This window comes from Haematobia irritans, chromosome 3 (genome assembly GCF_050003625.1).
Source record: "Haematobia irritans isolate KBUSLIRL chromosome 3, ASM5000362v1, whole genome shotgun sequence".
NCBI classification, from domain to species: domain Eukaryota; kingdom Metazoa; phylum Arthropoda; class Insecta; order Diptera; family Muscidae; genus Haematobia; species Haematobia irritans.
Genome location: NC_134399.1, coordinates 94704842 through 94720622, shown reverse-complemented (window position 1 = coordinate 94720622; position 15781 = coordinate 94704842). Strand labels below are relative to the sequence as shown.

The window sequence follows — 15781 nt, the reverse complement described above, 5'->3', positions numbered from 1 at the left end:
ATATTTTTCTCCGCTCGAAAATTATTTTTACAAAGACAAAATACATGGTTTTCGCGACAATTACATACTCCAAATAAGCATTAAATGGATGCGGCAACCATGTCCAAACATGTTTTTTCTGTGCGTGTAGCTGAAATTTATGCAGAGGTGAGTGAGAACTGACTCGTTCCAATGACAACACGTGTTAAAACTGAAAAGGATTTTACATGGGAAATGAGTGAGTTTTTGAGTCACATGTGACTCAGTTTTGATTAACCATTTGTTAGCTTAAAGTCAGCTCAATTTCCTACAGGGAAACCTGAATTCTACGAAATGTTTGGAATGACAACCGATTTTCTTTCTTTGTAAATTATAGAAGGGTTTTTGAAAAATATGGATATTTAGTAGGAAAATTCATAAGAAAGTAAAAACTCTTATAAAATAAAACAACCAAGAAAAAACAAAAAATAATTATAAATAAATAAACAATTATACAATAAATAATTGATTGTTTTAATTAAACAATTAAATGAATTTGTCGACCAAAATCAATTAAATTTGTAATGATTTAATGAATTATTTTATTTTTAATAAATTCCATCTATAATAATTTCTAGATTGATGAAATTTTGATTAAAAATGGAATCACATTTTTCTTTGTATACATTTTTGAAGACATTTCAATTAAAAATTTAATTGGATCTATTAATATCGTGATTGAATCGGAATTTTTTTTTGTGTATGTTCACGATGTCCAATGAACAGAATTGCTCCTCAATAAATTTGCCTCAAGCATTTTTTTAATTTTAGGTTTTACCTACAATACACTAAAAAATGTCTCCGATATTTTCCAATATATTAGAGGATAACATTGAACCAAATTTAATGACATCGGATAATAATAGCTCCCACATATATAGTCAGCACAAAAAATTATGGTTTTAGTGAAATAAAAATAATCACTAGGTTAGTTAGGTTAGGTATGGTATCAGTTCGATATTTCCATTGTGATACCACAGTGGTAAACTTTACTCCTATTACTGAGTGCTGCCCGATTCTAGGTTTAGCTCAATGACAAGGGACCTCCTTTTTATAGCCGAGTCCAAAAAGGCGTTCTAGATTGCCGTGAAACCACTTAGAGAAGCTCTAAGACACTCAGAAATGTCACCAGCATAACATCGGTGAAAAACTTTTGCTGCTTAATGTACATGGCTGCTATATATATGTAGAAGCATTTAATCCCCTCATCATAATAATCCAAATTTGTTATTTTGTTCAGCTTGATTAAATTCTGACATTTCAAATTATTTCTCAGTATTTAATACTCAAGTGAATATAAACAACTAGCGTTGTTTTATACATTTAGATTATAGCATCCCGAAAATGTCTAATTTAATGTAATTCTCGGAATCATATACCCCCCTTTGTTCGTTGTCGATGATTTGTTAAGCACCGTTTGTTTATGGATACCAATGAAAACAAACAACGTCACGGATAGAAGAACGCAAATGTCAGAAATATAATGATGATATGCAAAATTTTTTTCATAGAATAATTTTTTTTTGTTTGAGTCTGCGCACTTTTCGGGCTACAATATTGCGTCTCCAATTCTATAAATTTATGCTGTAAGCATTATTGAAAATATGGCAACTCCTCGTTTGGGGGGGTTTCCCAGAATGTTTACATTTCATATTGTTTTTTGTTTATAAACAAAACACTGCGCAGAAAGTGTGATGAAAGAGTATGCAAAAAAAAAAAAAACACGAAAGCCAAAGGCAAATATAACAACCACACACACATATACAAGCGAATACATGCTCCTCTCTTGCTCACACAGATGGAGGCCTTAAAGAGGGCTTAAGTTCTATAAGGAAAAAAATTCCACTTTATTAAAAAATAAATGAATTACGAAGAATAAAAAAACAATATTCAATTTCTTATGAATTGGTAATCTTAAAAATGTTTGATGGGAGATATGGGTTTACTTATTTCAGGCCATAATATATGGTAGCTTGTGGTTTTCGTTGAGGCATGGGCATATCGTTCTTACTAATCACATTGAGTAAACCACAACTTCAAATAGAGTCTCCTTCAGTGTTGCCAGGTGATTTTCGAACCTTTTCCCAAAATATCAGAAAAAAATCCTAATTTTTTTTTCAAAAATCCGCAACAACTTTTAAAGCATGTAAATAGCTACAAAACAGATTTGGACATTTTCTGAAAAAGTTCTGCAATTTTACAAAAAATATAATATCTCAAAAAGCAGGTAAACTCATTTTATTTATTTTTTTTATTATAAAATAGAAAAAAATTGTGAAGTAAAAATAAAATTCTGTAAAAATATACATTATTCGAAAAAAAAAAAAATTATTTTATAATTTCAATTGTACATTGAAATAATATTTACGTGATATTAAAGATTACGCAACCTAAAATTTAGGATGCACACTTTACAAAATATTAAGGACAAATTCCTTTAAAATAATGAACTTGTGATTAAAATAATGTTTATAATCTTTGTTTGAATGTTTTTTTTTTTTTTAATTTAGGACACAAATTTTGGAAATTTGCATCCCTCCGTTAAAGCCGTATGTCTTTGAACTAGGCAAATTTTTCTTAAAGTAAAGAAACACATTTTTGATTTAAATAAATCGTCCTTAAATTAACTGAAATATTGAATCTTTAGATTTAAGATAAAAACGCTTCAAATATAGGCTAAGACTTTTTTTGAGGATTATTTTGGAATTACGAAAACGTTTATTACTTTGAAGCCTCCGTTATAATTTGGATTTTTAAACTGGCATTTGTTTGTACGTGAGTACGTGTATAGCTTTGTTAATATACCGCGAAACGAGAATGATGATTCGTTAAATGAGATCTGTATCCCAATTTTATTGATCCTAAAACATGTCTTTATTTTAAAGAAGCCACATTTTTGGCTCGGAATCTATAGAAAAATCCTAAAGCAATGGTTAAAATCTTTGGATTCAAGTAAACTGTTTTTAAGTGTAGGTATAAAATTATGACACTTATCATTTAAAATTATGACTTTATCATTTATCAACGGGTCCCATGGACACGTTCTGCACTGAAAAAATATTTACGTGATATTAAAGATTACGCAACCTCAATTTTAGGATGCGCGATTTACACACTATTAAGGACAAATTTCTTTAAAATAATGAAATTTTAATTAAAAGAAACTTTATAATCTTTGCTTCAAAAATTTTTTTTTCATTAAATATACGACACACATTTTGAAAATTTGCGTCCCTTCGTTAAAGTTACATGTCTTTAACCTAAAGAAAATTTCCCTTAAAGTAAAGAAACACATTTTTGATTTAAAGAAATTGTCCTTAAATTAACTGAAATATAGAATCTTTAGATTTAAGATAAAAACGCTTCAAATATTGGCTAAGACTTATTTTGAGGATTTAGAATCTTTGGTTTAATTGTTTTTTTTTTTTTGGAATTAAGTAAATATTTTTTACTTCGAAGTATCCGTCATTTTTGGATTTTTAAAGTGGCACTTGTTTGTACGTGAGTAGCTAAATTCGATAAATGGGATCTGTATCCTAATTTTAATTTTATAGATCCTAGATTTAAAGTCAGATAGGTTGCAAAAAAATGTCCTCATATTAAAGAACCCGCATCTTTGGCTCGGAATCAATACCAAAATTCTTAAAGCAAGGTCAAAATCTTTGGATCCAAGTAAACTTTTTTTGAGTGTGGGGGAATGGGATCCCATAACAGATACTAAAAGGAAATAACTGCTACGCTGATGGAACGAAGTCACAAATTTTTCTATAAAAATAAAATTTTGACAAAATTTTCTATAAAAATAAAATTTTGACATAATTTCCTATAGAAATAAAATGTTGATAAAATTTTCTATAGAAATAAAATTTTGACGAAATTTTCTATAGAAATAAAATTTTGACAAAATTTTCGATAGAAATAAAATTTTGACAAAATTTTCGATAGAAATAAAATTTTGACAAAATTTTCTATACAAATAAGATTTTGAGAAAATTTCCTATAGAAAAAAATTTTGAAAAAATTTGCTATAGAAATAAAATTTTGATAAAATTTTCTATAGAAATCAAATTTTGACCACATTTTCTACAAAAAAAAATTTTTTTGAAAAAAATTGCGATAAAATTTTCTGTAGAAATGATATTTGAACATTTTCTATTGAAATAAATTTTTGACAAAATTTTCCGTGAAATAAAATTTTGACAAAATTTTCTACTCATATAGAAATAAAATTTTGACAAAATTTTCTATAGAAATAAAATTTTGACAAAATTTTCTATAGAAATAAAATTTTGACCAAATTTTCTATAGAAATAAAATGTGGACAAAATTTTGACAAAATTTTCCATGAAATAAAATTTTGACAAAATTTTCTACTCATATAGAAATAAAATTTTGACAAAATTTTCTATAGAAATAAAATTTTGACAAAATTTTCTATAGAAATAAAATTTTGACCAAATTTTCTATAGAAATAAAATGTGGACAAAATTTTCTATAGAAATAAAATTTTGACAAAATTTTCAATAGAAATAAAATTTTGACAAAATTTTCTATAGAAATAAAATATTTAAAAAAAAAATTTGCTATAGAAATAAAATTTTGACAGAATGTTCTATAGAATTAAAATTTTGACCAAATTTTCTACCAAAATAAAATTTTTAAAAAATTTCCTATAGAAATAAAATTGCGATAAATTTTTCTGTAGAAATGATATTTGGACAACATTTTCTATTGAAATAAAATTTTGACAAAATTTTCCGTGGAAATAAAATTTTGACAAAATTTTCCATGAAATAAAATTTTGACAAAATTTTCTCCTCGTATAGAAATAAAATGTGGACAAAATTTTCTATAGAAATAAAATTTTGACAAAATTTTCTATAGAAATAAAATTTTGACAAAATTTTCTATAGAAATAAAATTTTGACAAAATTTTCTATAGAAATAAAATTTTGGCAAAATTTTCTATAGAAATAAAATTTCGACAAAATTTTCTATAGAAATATAATTTTGACAAAATTTTCTATAGAAATAAAATTTTGACAACATTTTCTATAGAAAAAAAAATTTTGACAACATTTTCTATAGAAATAAAATTTTGACAAAATTTTCTATAGAAATATAATTTTGACAAAATTTTCTATAGAAATAAAATTTTGACAACATTTTCTATAGAAATAAAATTTTGACAAAATTTTCTATAGAAATAAAATTTTGACAAAATTTTCTATAGAAATAAAATTTTGACAAAATTTTCAATAGAAATATAATTTTGACAAAATTGTCTATAGAAATATAATTTTGACAAAATTTTCTATAGAAATAAAATGTGGACAAAATTTTCTATTAAAATAAATCTTTGACAAAATTTTCTATTCGTATAGAAAAAAATATGGACAAAATTTTCTATAGAAATCAAATTATGACAAAATGTTCTATAGAAATCAAATTTTGACAAAATTTTCTATAGAAATAAAATTTTGACAAAATTTTCTATAGAAATAAAATTGTGACAAAATTTTCTATAGAAATAAAATTTCGACAAAGTTTTCTAATTTTGACAAAATTTGCTATAGAAAGAAAATTTTGACAAAATTTTCTATAGAAATAAAATTTTGACAAAATTTTCTATAGAAATAAAATTTTGACAAAATTTTCTATAGCAATAAAATTTTGACAAAATTTGCTATAGAAATAAAATGTTGACAAAAATTTTCTACAAAAATAAAATTTTGACAAAATTTGCTATAGAAAAGAAATTGCAATAAAATTGCTATAGAAATAAAATTGCGGTAAATTTTTCTGTAGAAATGATATTTGGACAACATTTTCTATTGAAATAAATCTTTGACAAAATTTTCCATGAAGTAAAATTTTGAAAAAATTTGCTATAGAAATCAAATTTTGACAAAATTTTCTACAGAAAAAAATGTTGGCAAAATTTTCTATAGAAATAAAATTTTGACAAAATTTTCCATGAAAGAAAATTTTGACAAAATTTTCTACTCGTATAGAAAAGGACAAAATTTTTTATAGAAATAAAATGTGGACAAAATTTTCTATAGAAATAAAATGTGGACAAAATTTTCTATAGAAATAAAATTTTGAAAAAATTTTCTATAGAAATAAAATGTGGACAAAATTTTCTATAGAAATAAAATTTTGACAAAAATTTCTATAGAAATAAAATTTTGACAAAATTTTCTATAGAAATAAAATTTTGACAAAATTTTCTATAGAAATAAAATATTAAAAAAAAAAATTTGATATAGAAAAAAAATTTTGACAAAATGTTCTATAGAATTAAAATTTTGACCAAATTTTCTACAAAAATAAAATTTTTAAAAAATTTGCTATAGAAATAAAATTGCGATAAATTTTTCTGTAGAAATGATATTTGGACAACATTTTCTATTGAAATAAATTTGTGACAAATTTTTCCGTGGAAATAAAATTTTGACAAAATTTTCCATGAAATAAAATTTTGACAAAATTTTCTCCTCGTATAGAAATAAAATGTGGACAAAATTTTGTATAGAAATAAAATTTTGACAAAATTTTCTATAGAAATAAAATTTCGACAAAATTTTCTATAGAAATAAAATTTCGACAAAATTTTCTATAGAAATAAAATTTTGACAAAATTTTCAATAGAAATATAATTTTGACAAAATTTTCAATAAAAATCAAATTTTGACAAAATTTTCTATAGAAATAAAATCTTGACAAAATTTTCTATAGAAATAAAATTGTGACAAAATTTTCTATAGAAATAAAATTTCGACAAAGTTTTCTAATTTTGACAAAATTTGCTATAGAAATAAAATTTTGACAAAATTTTCTATAGAAATAATATGTTGACAAAATTTTCTATAGAAATAAAATTTTGACAAAATTTTCTATAGAAATAAAATTTTTAAAAAATTTGTTATAGAAATAAAATTTTGACAAAATTTTCTATAGAAATCAAATTTTGACAAAATTTTCTACAAAAATAAATTTTTGAAAAAATTTGCTATAGAAATAAAATTGCGATAATATTTTCTGTAGAAATGATATTTGGACAAAATTTGCTATTGAAATAAATTTTTGACAAAATTTGCAGTGGAAATAAAATTTTGACAAAATTTTTAGAAATAATATTTGGACAAAATTGTATCAAAATTATCTATAACTTCAATATGTTAAAAATGTTAGTGTTAGGTCATACTATTAAAGTCCATTGTGAGTAAGTACTTCCCCCACTATGGATTGCATAGAAACTTCTATTACAGACGGTCATCGGCATAAATAAATTACTTCGGTTCTAGTAATATGGATGCTATATACAATTATGAACGGATATGAACCAATTTTTGTGTGATTAGTACCAAAGCTAGATCAAATGAAATTTGCTTATCCAGGAGGCTCATAGAGTGAAATGTGCGGATCGGTTTATCTGAGAGCTATGTTATACATAATTATAGACCAATATGGACCCATTTTGGCATGGTTGTTAACGGCAACGGTGGGATCCACCGTGGGATTCAATAGTCTAATAGTGAGCCTGAAAATATTGGGCTGCCACTATACCTAACTTAACCGTAACAAAGTACCAATTTTCAACCGAATCGGATGACTTTTTTCTCCTCCAAGAGGCTCCGAAGTTCAAATCTGGGGATCAGTTTATATGGGGGAATATATAATTACACCACATTACAAATTTCAACCGAATCGGCTGACGTTTTCTTATCCAAAACGTTCCACAACCAATATCTGGGGATCGGTTTATATGGGAGCATAACGTAAAAAATTTCATTCGGATGAAATTTGCTCCTACAAGAGATTCTGAAAGCAATTACAAAACAAAAAAGTTTTATTTTACCGCTATTGTTGTGGAAAAGTTCACACATTCCACTGTAAATGATAACATGAACCAGAATAGCAAAATAGATGGCGAAAATTGAAACACAAAGGGAATCTCTATTTATTAGGCCCCCCAACACTAACAAGTACCTGTTGAAGTCTGTAGGTCTCGTGTTAATGAAAAATAATGAAGCCGTGAGAAAAACACAAGAAACAACAACAACAAACCAACCAACCAACAACAATAACAAAAGCATTGGCAACCACAGCTTAAACAACAAGTGGGGGTGTCTATACAATGTTGTGGCATCCAATGAGACAAGCAAATTAGATACCACCTGATTTATCACCCCTCCCACCCTTCCTATGAAACATCAATTACACTAATACATATTAATTTACACGTATATGTAAACACAAAACAATAAGAGGCGATTCTCTCTCTCTCTCTCTCTCTCTTTATATGGTTCGTATGTATGTCCATCGTTGACAGCATAGTTGCGTGAATAGGATTTGTGACACATCCCAATAAACACAAACGTTTGAAAAATACTAAAATTCAATAATTTTTCAAACATTTTTTCAAAGGATTAGGGTAATATTCAAGTTGAGAAATTGTTGAGAAAATCGCGTTCTCAACAAAAAACAGACATTACCCTCAACAGTAAAATTCAACACAATAGCAATAATTTCTCAATTGTAATCCTCAAATTGAAATGCATCGCTACTCAATAATTTCTCAAACAGTTTTCAATGTGAGAAAAATAAAAAACTAGCATTGTTGCGAATACTTTCAAACCACAATTTGTATGAAAGTCAATCCTAGTTCTAACTGAAAGTCAATACTAAATTTCTAGGGATTTTGTAAATTTTATTATTTTTTCGTTAACAAATATAATAATCTTAAAAATAACATTAATAATATATGAAAATAATAATATTATACCAATCAAAATGTAATTATCTTATTAAACGTATTAATAAATAAAACTATGAATACAACTTTAAATATCTTAAACATTTTTACATGTATAATTCCATTTCCTCCATAATGTTGGTGTCATTAATATGCTGGCAATTTGAAATAATTACTATCGAGGAACTTGCTGGCTTGTGTGTTAGAATAGATTCCAGCAAGAGGAAATCACAAAATATCAAACTGATGACGGGATGTAAATTGATGTAATGCACATTTTCATCCAGAAGTTCTTGATATAGGAATTGTTGCACTTTGTTTTAATTGATTGCACTTTGTAAGTTTTCTGAAAACTTTTCTTTGTTGTTTCCTTCATCGGTTTTTCATCGGCCAACATCTTCCAAGAATATACCATTCAATGATTTTAGTTTTCTGCAAAACAATCGAGTTTTGTGATTTCCATTATGTTTTCATTTCACTTTTTATTTTGACTTACCAATTTGTATTTGTTCCAACTGACCACGTACTTCGTGATTTCCTCAAGAACGTTGGTGTTACAAAATTGTTGTTATTAAAATACTGGCAATTTTCAGGAACTTGATGACCAGATAATTGGAATAAATTTCCAGCAATTTCAATTCACAAAATAACAAATTAAACCGATGATGCACATTTTCATCCAGAAGTTCTTGATATAGGAATTGTTGCACTTTGTTTTAGTTGGTTGCACTTTGTAAGTTTTCTGAAAACTTTTCTTTGTTGTTTCCTTCATCGGGTTTTCATCGGCCAACATCTTCCAAAAATATACCATTCAATGATTTTAGTTTTCTGCAAAACAATCGAGTTTTGTGATTTCCATTATGTTTTCATTTCACTTTTTATTTTGACTTACCAATTTGTATTTCTTCCAACTGACCAGGTACTTCGTGATTTCCTCAAGAACGTTGGTATTACAAAATTGTTGTTATTAAAATACTGGCAATTTTCAGGAACTTGATGGCCAGATAATTGGAATAAATTTCCAGCAATTTCAATTCACAAAATAACAAATTAAACCGATGATGTGATATAAATTAAACTATCGATGTGATGCGAATTATCATAAAGTAGTTGTTGATATGGAAAAGCATAAATACCAAGTTTTTTTGGTTGCACTTTGATTTATGGAAACTTTCTCTTCTCGATAAGCCACTACCATTTTTCATCGGCCAGCCTCTTAATGTGTCCAAGAATCAGCATCCAAATATTTTAGTTGTCTGCAAAGAGATTTGAGTTTAGTGACTTCCTTAAAGTTTTCATTTCGTGTTTTAGTTTTACTTACCAATTATTATAAGCAATTTCAATTGATTATTAAAAAATTTCTACATTTTTGTATTTCTTCCACGAACTTTGTTGTCCAAAGTAGTATTGAAAACCATGTGGTTTTTTCGTTGCATTTCAGGGTAGTGTTTTGTCAAAGTTTTCTCCAATTATCTTCAACACATTTTCAAAGTTTTCGTCAACATTTTGCCAAATTGGTTGTAATTCGCAAACAATTTGAAGATGAATTGAAGATGAGCTTTTTCAAGTCAAGTTGAATTTATGTTGAAAATGATATTTACCCTCAAACTGAAGAGGTGTTGCATTTGAAAAACGCTCATCCTGTGTTTATTGGGATGTATTACTAACCTGCCAGCATTATCGTACCTTTAGGATGAACATTGTTCATTGCAGAATTTACTCGGAATTTATACGTATTTATTTTTGTCTAAGAAATGATTGTTTAAACTTTTAATTATTAGGTCGGTAGATTTGTTTCTATTTTACACTTTGCAATTTAACAGGGATTAAAATGCAAATATCTTCTCTCTGGTTAACATTAACTGGAATTTGTTTAGCAGTTAAGTTCTTAACTGGCATATGGAATATACAGGCAAGATGACAGATATGTCCATGGTACGGTTTATTAGTCCGTTAGCTAACGTTGCACTAATGGACCTTCATGAAAATGGGGGTTAGTGTTTTTAGTTTGTTTAAACAATTTATTGTTTCAAATAAATTTTTACTTAAAAATCAATCATATTTTTTTTTTTGTAACATTTTTTTCTGTGTAACAATACATAATGTATTTCATCGCAATACATATGATGTGCTCTCACAAGAGATTCATTTAAAAACTATTATTTTGTGTGTATTTTTTACAAAAAAAAAAAAAAAAAAATTATGAAAAATTTTCCAATTAAAATCTTAATTGAGTTTTAAAAAATATTCAATTAAAAATTTAATTGATTCCACACGTTTTAATTGCAACAAAAATCAATCACAAAAATTAATACTATCAATTTTATTTTTAAATTGTATCAATTATTTTTTATTAATGGATTTTCAATTATTTTTTAATTGATACTATCATTTCTGTGGTTGAAGACATTTCAATTAAAAAATTAATTGGATCAATTAATTTCGTGATCGAATCAGATTTTTTTTGTACACAGCATTGTGTTTTACATTTGGATGAACACAAATGTATTTCCAAAGCTACTTATTAAATGATTGGGAGAATCCCGTAGTACTTACAAACAAAATTTGAATGGGCAATTAATTAACTCACCTGCAAAGAGAAATGAAAAAAAGTGAATATTATTTACTCGCATAAAAAAAATATGTTTTTCATATATGTTTCGGTTCGACTTTGTATATGCAAATATGTTAGAATATATTACGGTTGGGGCATAAATTTTTCAGTGTATTGAGGAAAAGTTATTTTATTTTGGAAATTTCGAGTAGGTGTCATTTGGATGAACACAAATGTATTTGACACGAAATTTTCGTGACACGCGTGAATCACGTGAGTCGTGAACAAAATCTGAAGCAACTCTCGTGAATATACGTGAATGGGACTGAAACAAATATAACGTGCGTGATAAATAAAATCGTTTCGTGAATGAGTGTGAATAAAATTTCTGCAAAATCACGCTCACGAAAACAAAATGAAGATTTAATTCTTACTCCTATGTGAACTGAAATTAATTTAGTTGTCGAACTATATTCTATCATGAATTTTGTTAATTTTGCTCATTCCCGGTTGGAATATGTCGTGAGTCTCGTGAATTTGTCGCCAGTCATGTAAACTGTCGAGAATCGTGCGTGAGCGTGCGTGAGTACTGGTTTTATTTCGTGAATGAGCGTGAGTGTGAGTGGATACCACACGTATCGTGCGTGAATAAACATTTTGCTTCGTGACTGTGCGTAAGTACTGGTTTTCATTTCGTGAATGTGCATGAGTGTGAGTGGATACCACACGTATTGTGCTTGAGCGTGCGTGAATAAACATTTTGCTTCGTGACTGTGCGTGAGTGTGGGTGAAATTTCACTCACACGCACACCTCTAGTGGAATGTTTTGATTAACATCTTTAATTTGGAGACACGTGCTGCTGAATTGCATTGATTTCTCCAAAAAGCTTATCCTATAAAAAGGAGGTCCCTTGTCATTGAGCTTAACATCGGAATCGGGCAGCACTCAGTGATAAGAGAGAAGTTCACCACTGTGGCATAACAATGGACTGAATAGTCTAAGGGCGTTTTCGTTTCACAAAAAATATGTTGCCCTGGTGTTACACTACTTTTTCCCTCATTGTATTTTCGCTCAAATAATAGTGTCATTCCAAAGTTATTGTTAATTCATAATATTGTAAGGGATACAGGATCCAAAATCTATGACAGTGTACACCCAGAGAAATGATTGGTTGGAATTCGATTAGGACAACAGTTTGATAGTGGAGACCCACAATTTTTAATTGTGTGGAATAATTGTTAGTTATTTCTCTTGTTTGATAGTTTATATAATCAATATAACAGTGGTGTGACCAAAAGTTGGTACACACGACCAAATATTGGTCGTTATTTATACATTGAAGTAACGAACTATTTCAATTTATTCCACCCTGTTGTGATAACTGTTTTGTTTTGCCAATGTGTCACCAAACCCAACTGAAAGTCCGCCTAGCCAATAAGTTGGTTGTGTTAATAAATTTTATAGTTATAAAGGAATTTGTTGCTATGGACTACATAAATATAACAACAAATAAGTTGTTGTTTGATTTCATTAATTATAAACTCTAAATTCTCAAAATTTCAATACAATTCAAATTTTTCATGTCGAGTACCCAATATTAGAGAAAATTCTGACCATAAAGACTTGCTGTGAATTATGTATATATACTTTTTAATTCGGTAGCTGCATTCTTAAGTGGTGAGTAACATAATCATCAAATGAAATTAATACCACTCACTCACTTACGTTGTTCCCTACTAGAGATATTTTAACAAATGTGACGATTTCCGAGGATGTGAATGGTAAATATATAGATTGGCTACCTCGTCATCGAACTTAAAATCGATCAGAACTGAAGAAAGATTCTGGTGCAACGACATAACAACATTTCAAGGTCCATGCGTGAGTCACGATCGGGTAATTGTGAGTGGAGCATCAGCAGCATCTGCATCATTTCCATTCAGTTTTTAATCTCTGTTGGGGTTTTGGGTACATTGGGGTACTGCCACTCAAAACGAATGACATATATAATCATGTAAGGCGTGTACTACTAGACAAACTTTCCCAACAGAACACGATCAAAGGTACATTTTTTAACGTTAACGCAATTTTTTTTATATTATGTCTGCTTTTCTTCCAGAAATTAAAAAAAAAAAAAATATTTTGACCTCCTTGGACCTGAAAATTGTGTAGATTTCGCAACTCTTGCTATTTCATGGAGTTTCTTTTGCAGTTCATAAAAGGTTCTAAAGATGACGATGTTTTATTAGGTCAATAGTCAATAAAAATATTAATATGTATTAAAATTAAATACAGTCTAAAATTAATTCACCAAATAGTTTCTTTAATTTCTCAAGCATTGGTTGTCCGACAATAATAAATAGTGTTTCAACAAAAGAATAAAATCTTATCGGTTGGGATTACCAATTAGACTTATAATGTGCCCAAATTTTAGTTATCCAAACAATTTGATATACTGTTGTGCAAGACAACAGTTGGTTGCTTTGACAAATTTTGTCAGTTATATTCTGGTAGTAGATGGGACCGAATAATTTGGTTGGCAAAAGAATTGGTTGGCACAACAAATTTGTTCTCTGTGTGTACTTTATATTTGGCAATCAATTTCGAGAATGTTGCACCTTTTTCCCAATCGAAATCGCCATAAGTGAGCTTGAAATATCGGGCTGCCACTATACCTAACCTATACGGAGTGTGGTATTTTGGTTTTAACGTATAAGAGGTGGTTTGTGCGTTTCAGAAGTGGAGGACAGCTGAAGAAGTTAGTGATTTGGAGGCATTGATCGATGTTAGGTTAGGTGGCAGGTTAGGTGGCACTTAGACTATTCAGTCCATTGTGATACCACATTGGTGAACTTCTCTCTTATCACTGAGTGCTGCCCGATTCCATGTTAAACTCAATGACAAGGGACTTCCTTTTTATAACGAACGGCGTTCCACATTGCAGTGAAACCACTTAGAGAAGTTTTTGAAACCCTCAAAAATGTCACCAGCATTACTGAGGTGGGGTAATCCACCGCTGAAAAACTTTTTGGTGTTCGGTCGAAGCAGGAATCGAACCCACGACCTAGTATATGCAAGGCGGGCATGCTAACCATTGCACCACGGTTGCTTGATGATGACTCTACACGCTCACAAAAAATCGCTTCTGTAACATATACTCCCAAACATATTTTGCTTCAAGCATATACATTTTTGGGTATTGCCCAAACATTTATATGTTTGATCTCTTCCAATATATAATATGTTTGAAAGCATATTGGTCTAAACAATATATGTTTGGGTAGTCTAAGTTCCAAACATTTTGTATTTTTGCATCCAAATTCAATAATGTTGTCTTCCAAAAAACAATATGTTATTATGTGAACATATAATATGTTTGGAAGCATTTTGCACCCAAAAATATTATATGCTTAAAAAAATCTCCCAAACAATATTGTGCTCAAAATTTTATTTATTTATTTATATATTTACAATCATAATGAATTATGAAAATAAACAGGTAATATAGGTGCTAACAACATAGGTTTTCGACCTGAATGCTCAAAATTTTGTTTCTGCCCAATTGTATATTCCCCCACATCTTTCTCACTTCCACGAAATTTTTTAGTTCTTAGCACCTTTTTCTGTAATACAAACATTGTAGAAGAAACTATTCAATTGTATGATTTTTTTTATTTTAATTTTACCTTTTGCCGGACGGGGATTCGAACAGCGGACCACACAGTTTGTAAGGATCAAAGAAGTAGCTGATCAATTGCCCAAGGAAAAATAAAATGTTAATTTTGTAATAACAAGCAACAACCACCAACTTAATTCAATATCGCTCCCTGTTAAATAGCGCTCCAAGCTACCAAACACATATATGTTTATAGGCTATTTCTAAATTAATATATGTTTGCATCCAAGCATATTATATTTACAAACATTTTATGTCCCAAACATAATATGTTCTAACATATTAACATATATGTCCCAAACATGTTATGCTAGTTTATGAACATTATATGATTGCACTCAAAAATATTGTGTTTAAAAATTTGTGTTCCAAACATATAATGTTTATAGCCAAACATATGAAAAACAGCCTTTTTCATCCGTGTAGTCAAAACGCAAGTAGGTTTTCGCAAAACGTGCAAGGTTTCACGCCAAAACCATTTTCCATGGATTGCAACTATTGCGATTGATCAAAAGAAAGGAAATTGGGTAAAGTACGTGTCGAGAGACATCGTAGGATGATTATTCACTTGCGAACAGATGATCCGCAGGCAACAAAGGACAGGTTTTTTGCATCGTCATTGTGAATTCACGGTAAAAAGTAAACAAAAATCATATGGTTGCCCCGGTCATCATAGACCAATTAAAATAGAGACATACCTTGACAATTGACCATGGTTTTGTTTATTTGCAGTGCGCAGTCATTCCACTCAATTGCGCAGTCAAGTGACTC

The 15781-nt window shown here is 28.6% G+C and overlaps 1 protein-coding gene and 1 long non-coding RNA gene across 5 annotated transcripts in view; both read right to left on the bottom strand.

Annotated features, from left to right (window-relative positions):
* Ptpmeg2 (Protein tyrosine phosphatase Meg2) overlaps positions 1-15781 on the bottom strand; it is a 343669-nt gene that overhangs the window by 130214 nt on the left and 197674 nt on the right. The window lies entirely within an intron of this gene.
* Positions 8714-10432, bottom strand: LOC142229070 (uncharacterized). 2 transcript variants are annotated; one of them, XR_012720323.1, is made up of 5 exons: positions 10101-10432; positions 9916-10035; positions 9672-9857; positions 9276-9607; positions 8714-9211 (listed from the first exon to the last, which is right to left on the bottom strand). It is a non-coding gene; the product is annotated as an uncharacterized LOC142229070 (long non-coding RNA). The 2 variants fall into 2 exon arrangements; XR_012720322.1 differs by having other exon boundaries at positions 9672-10035.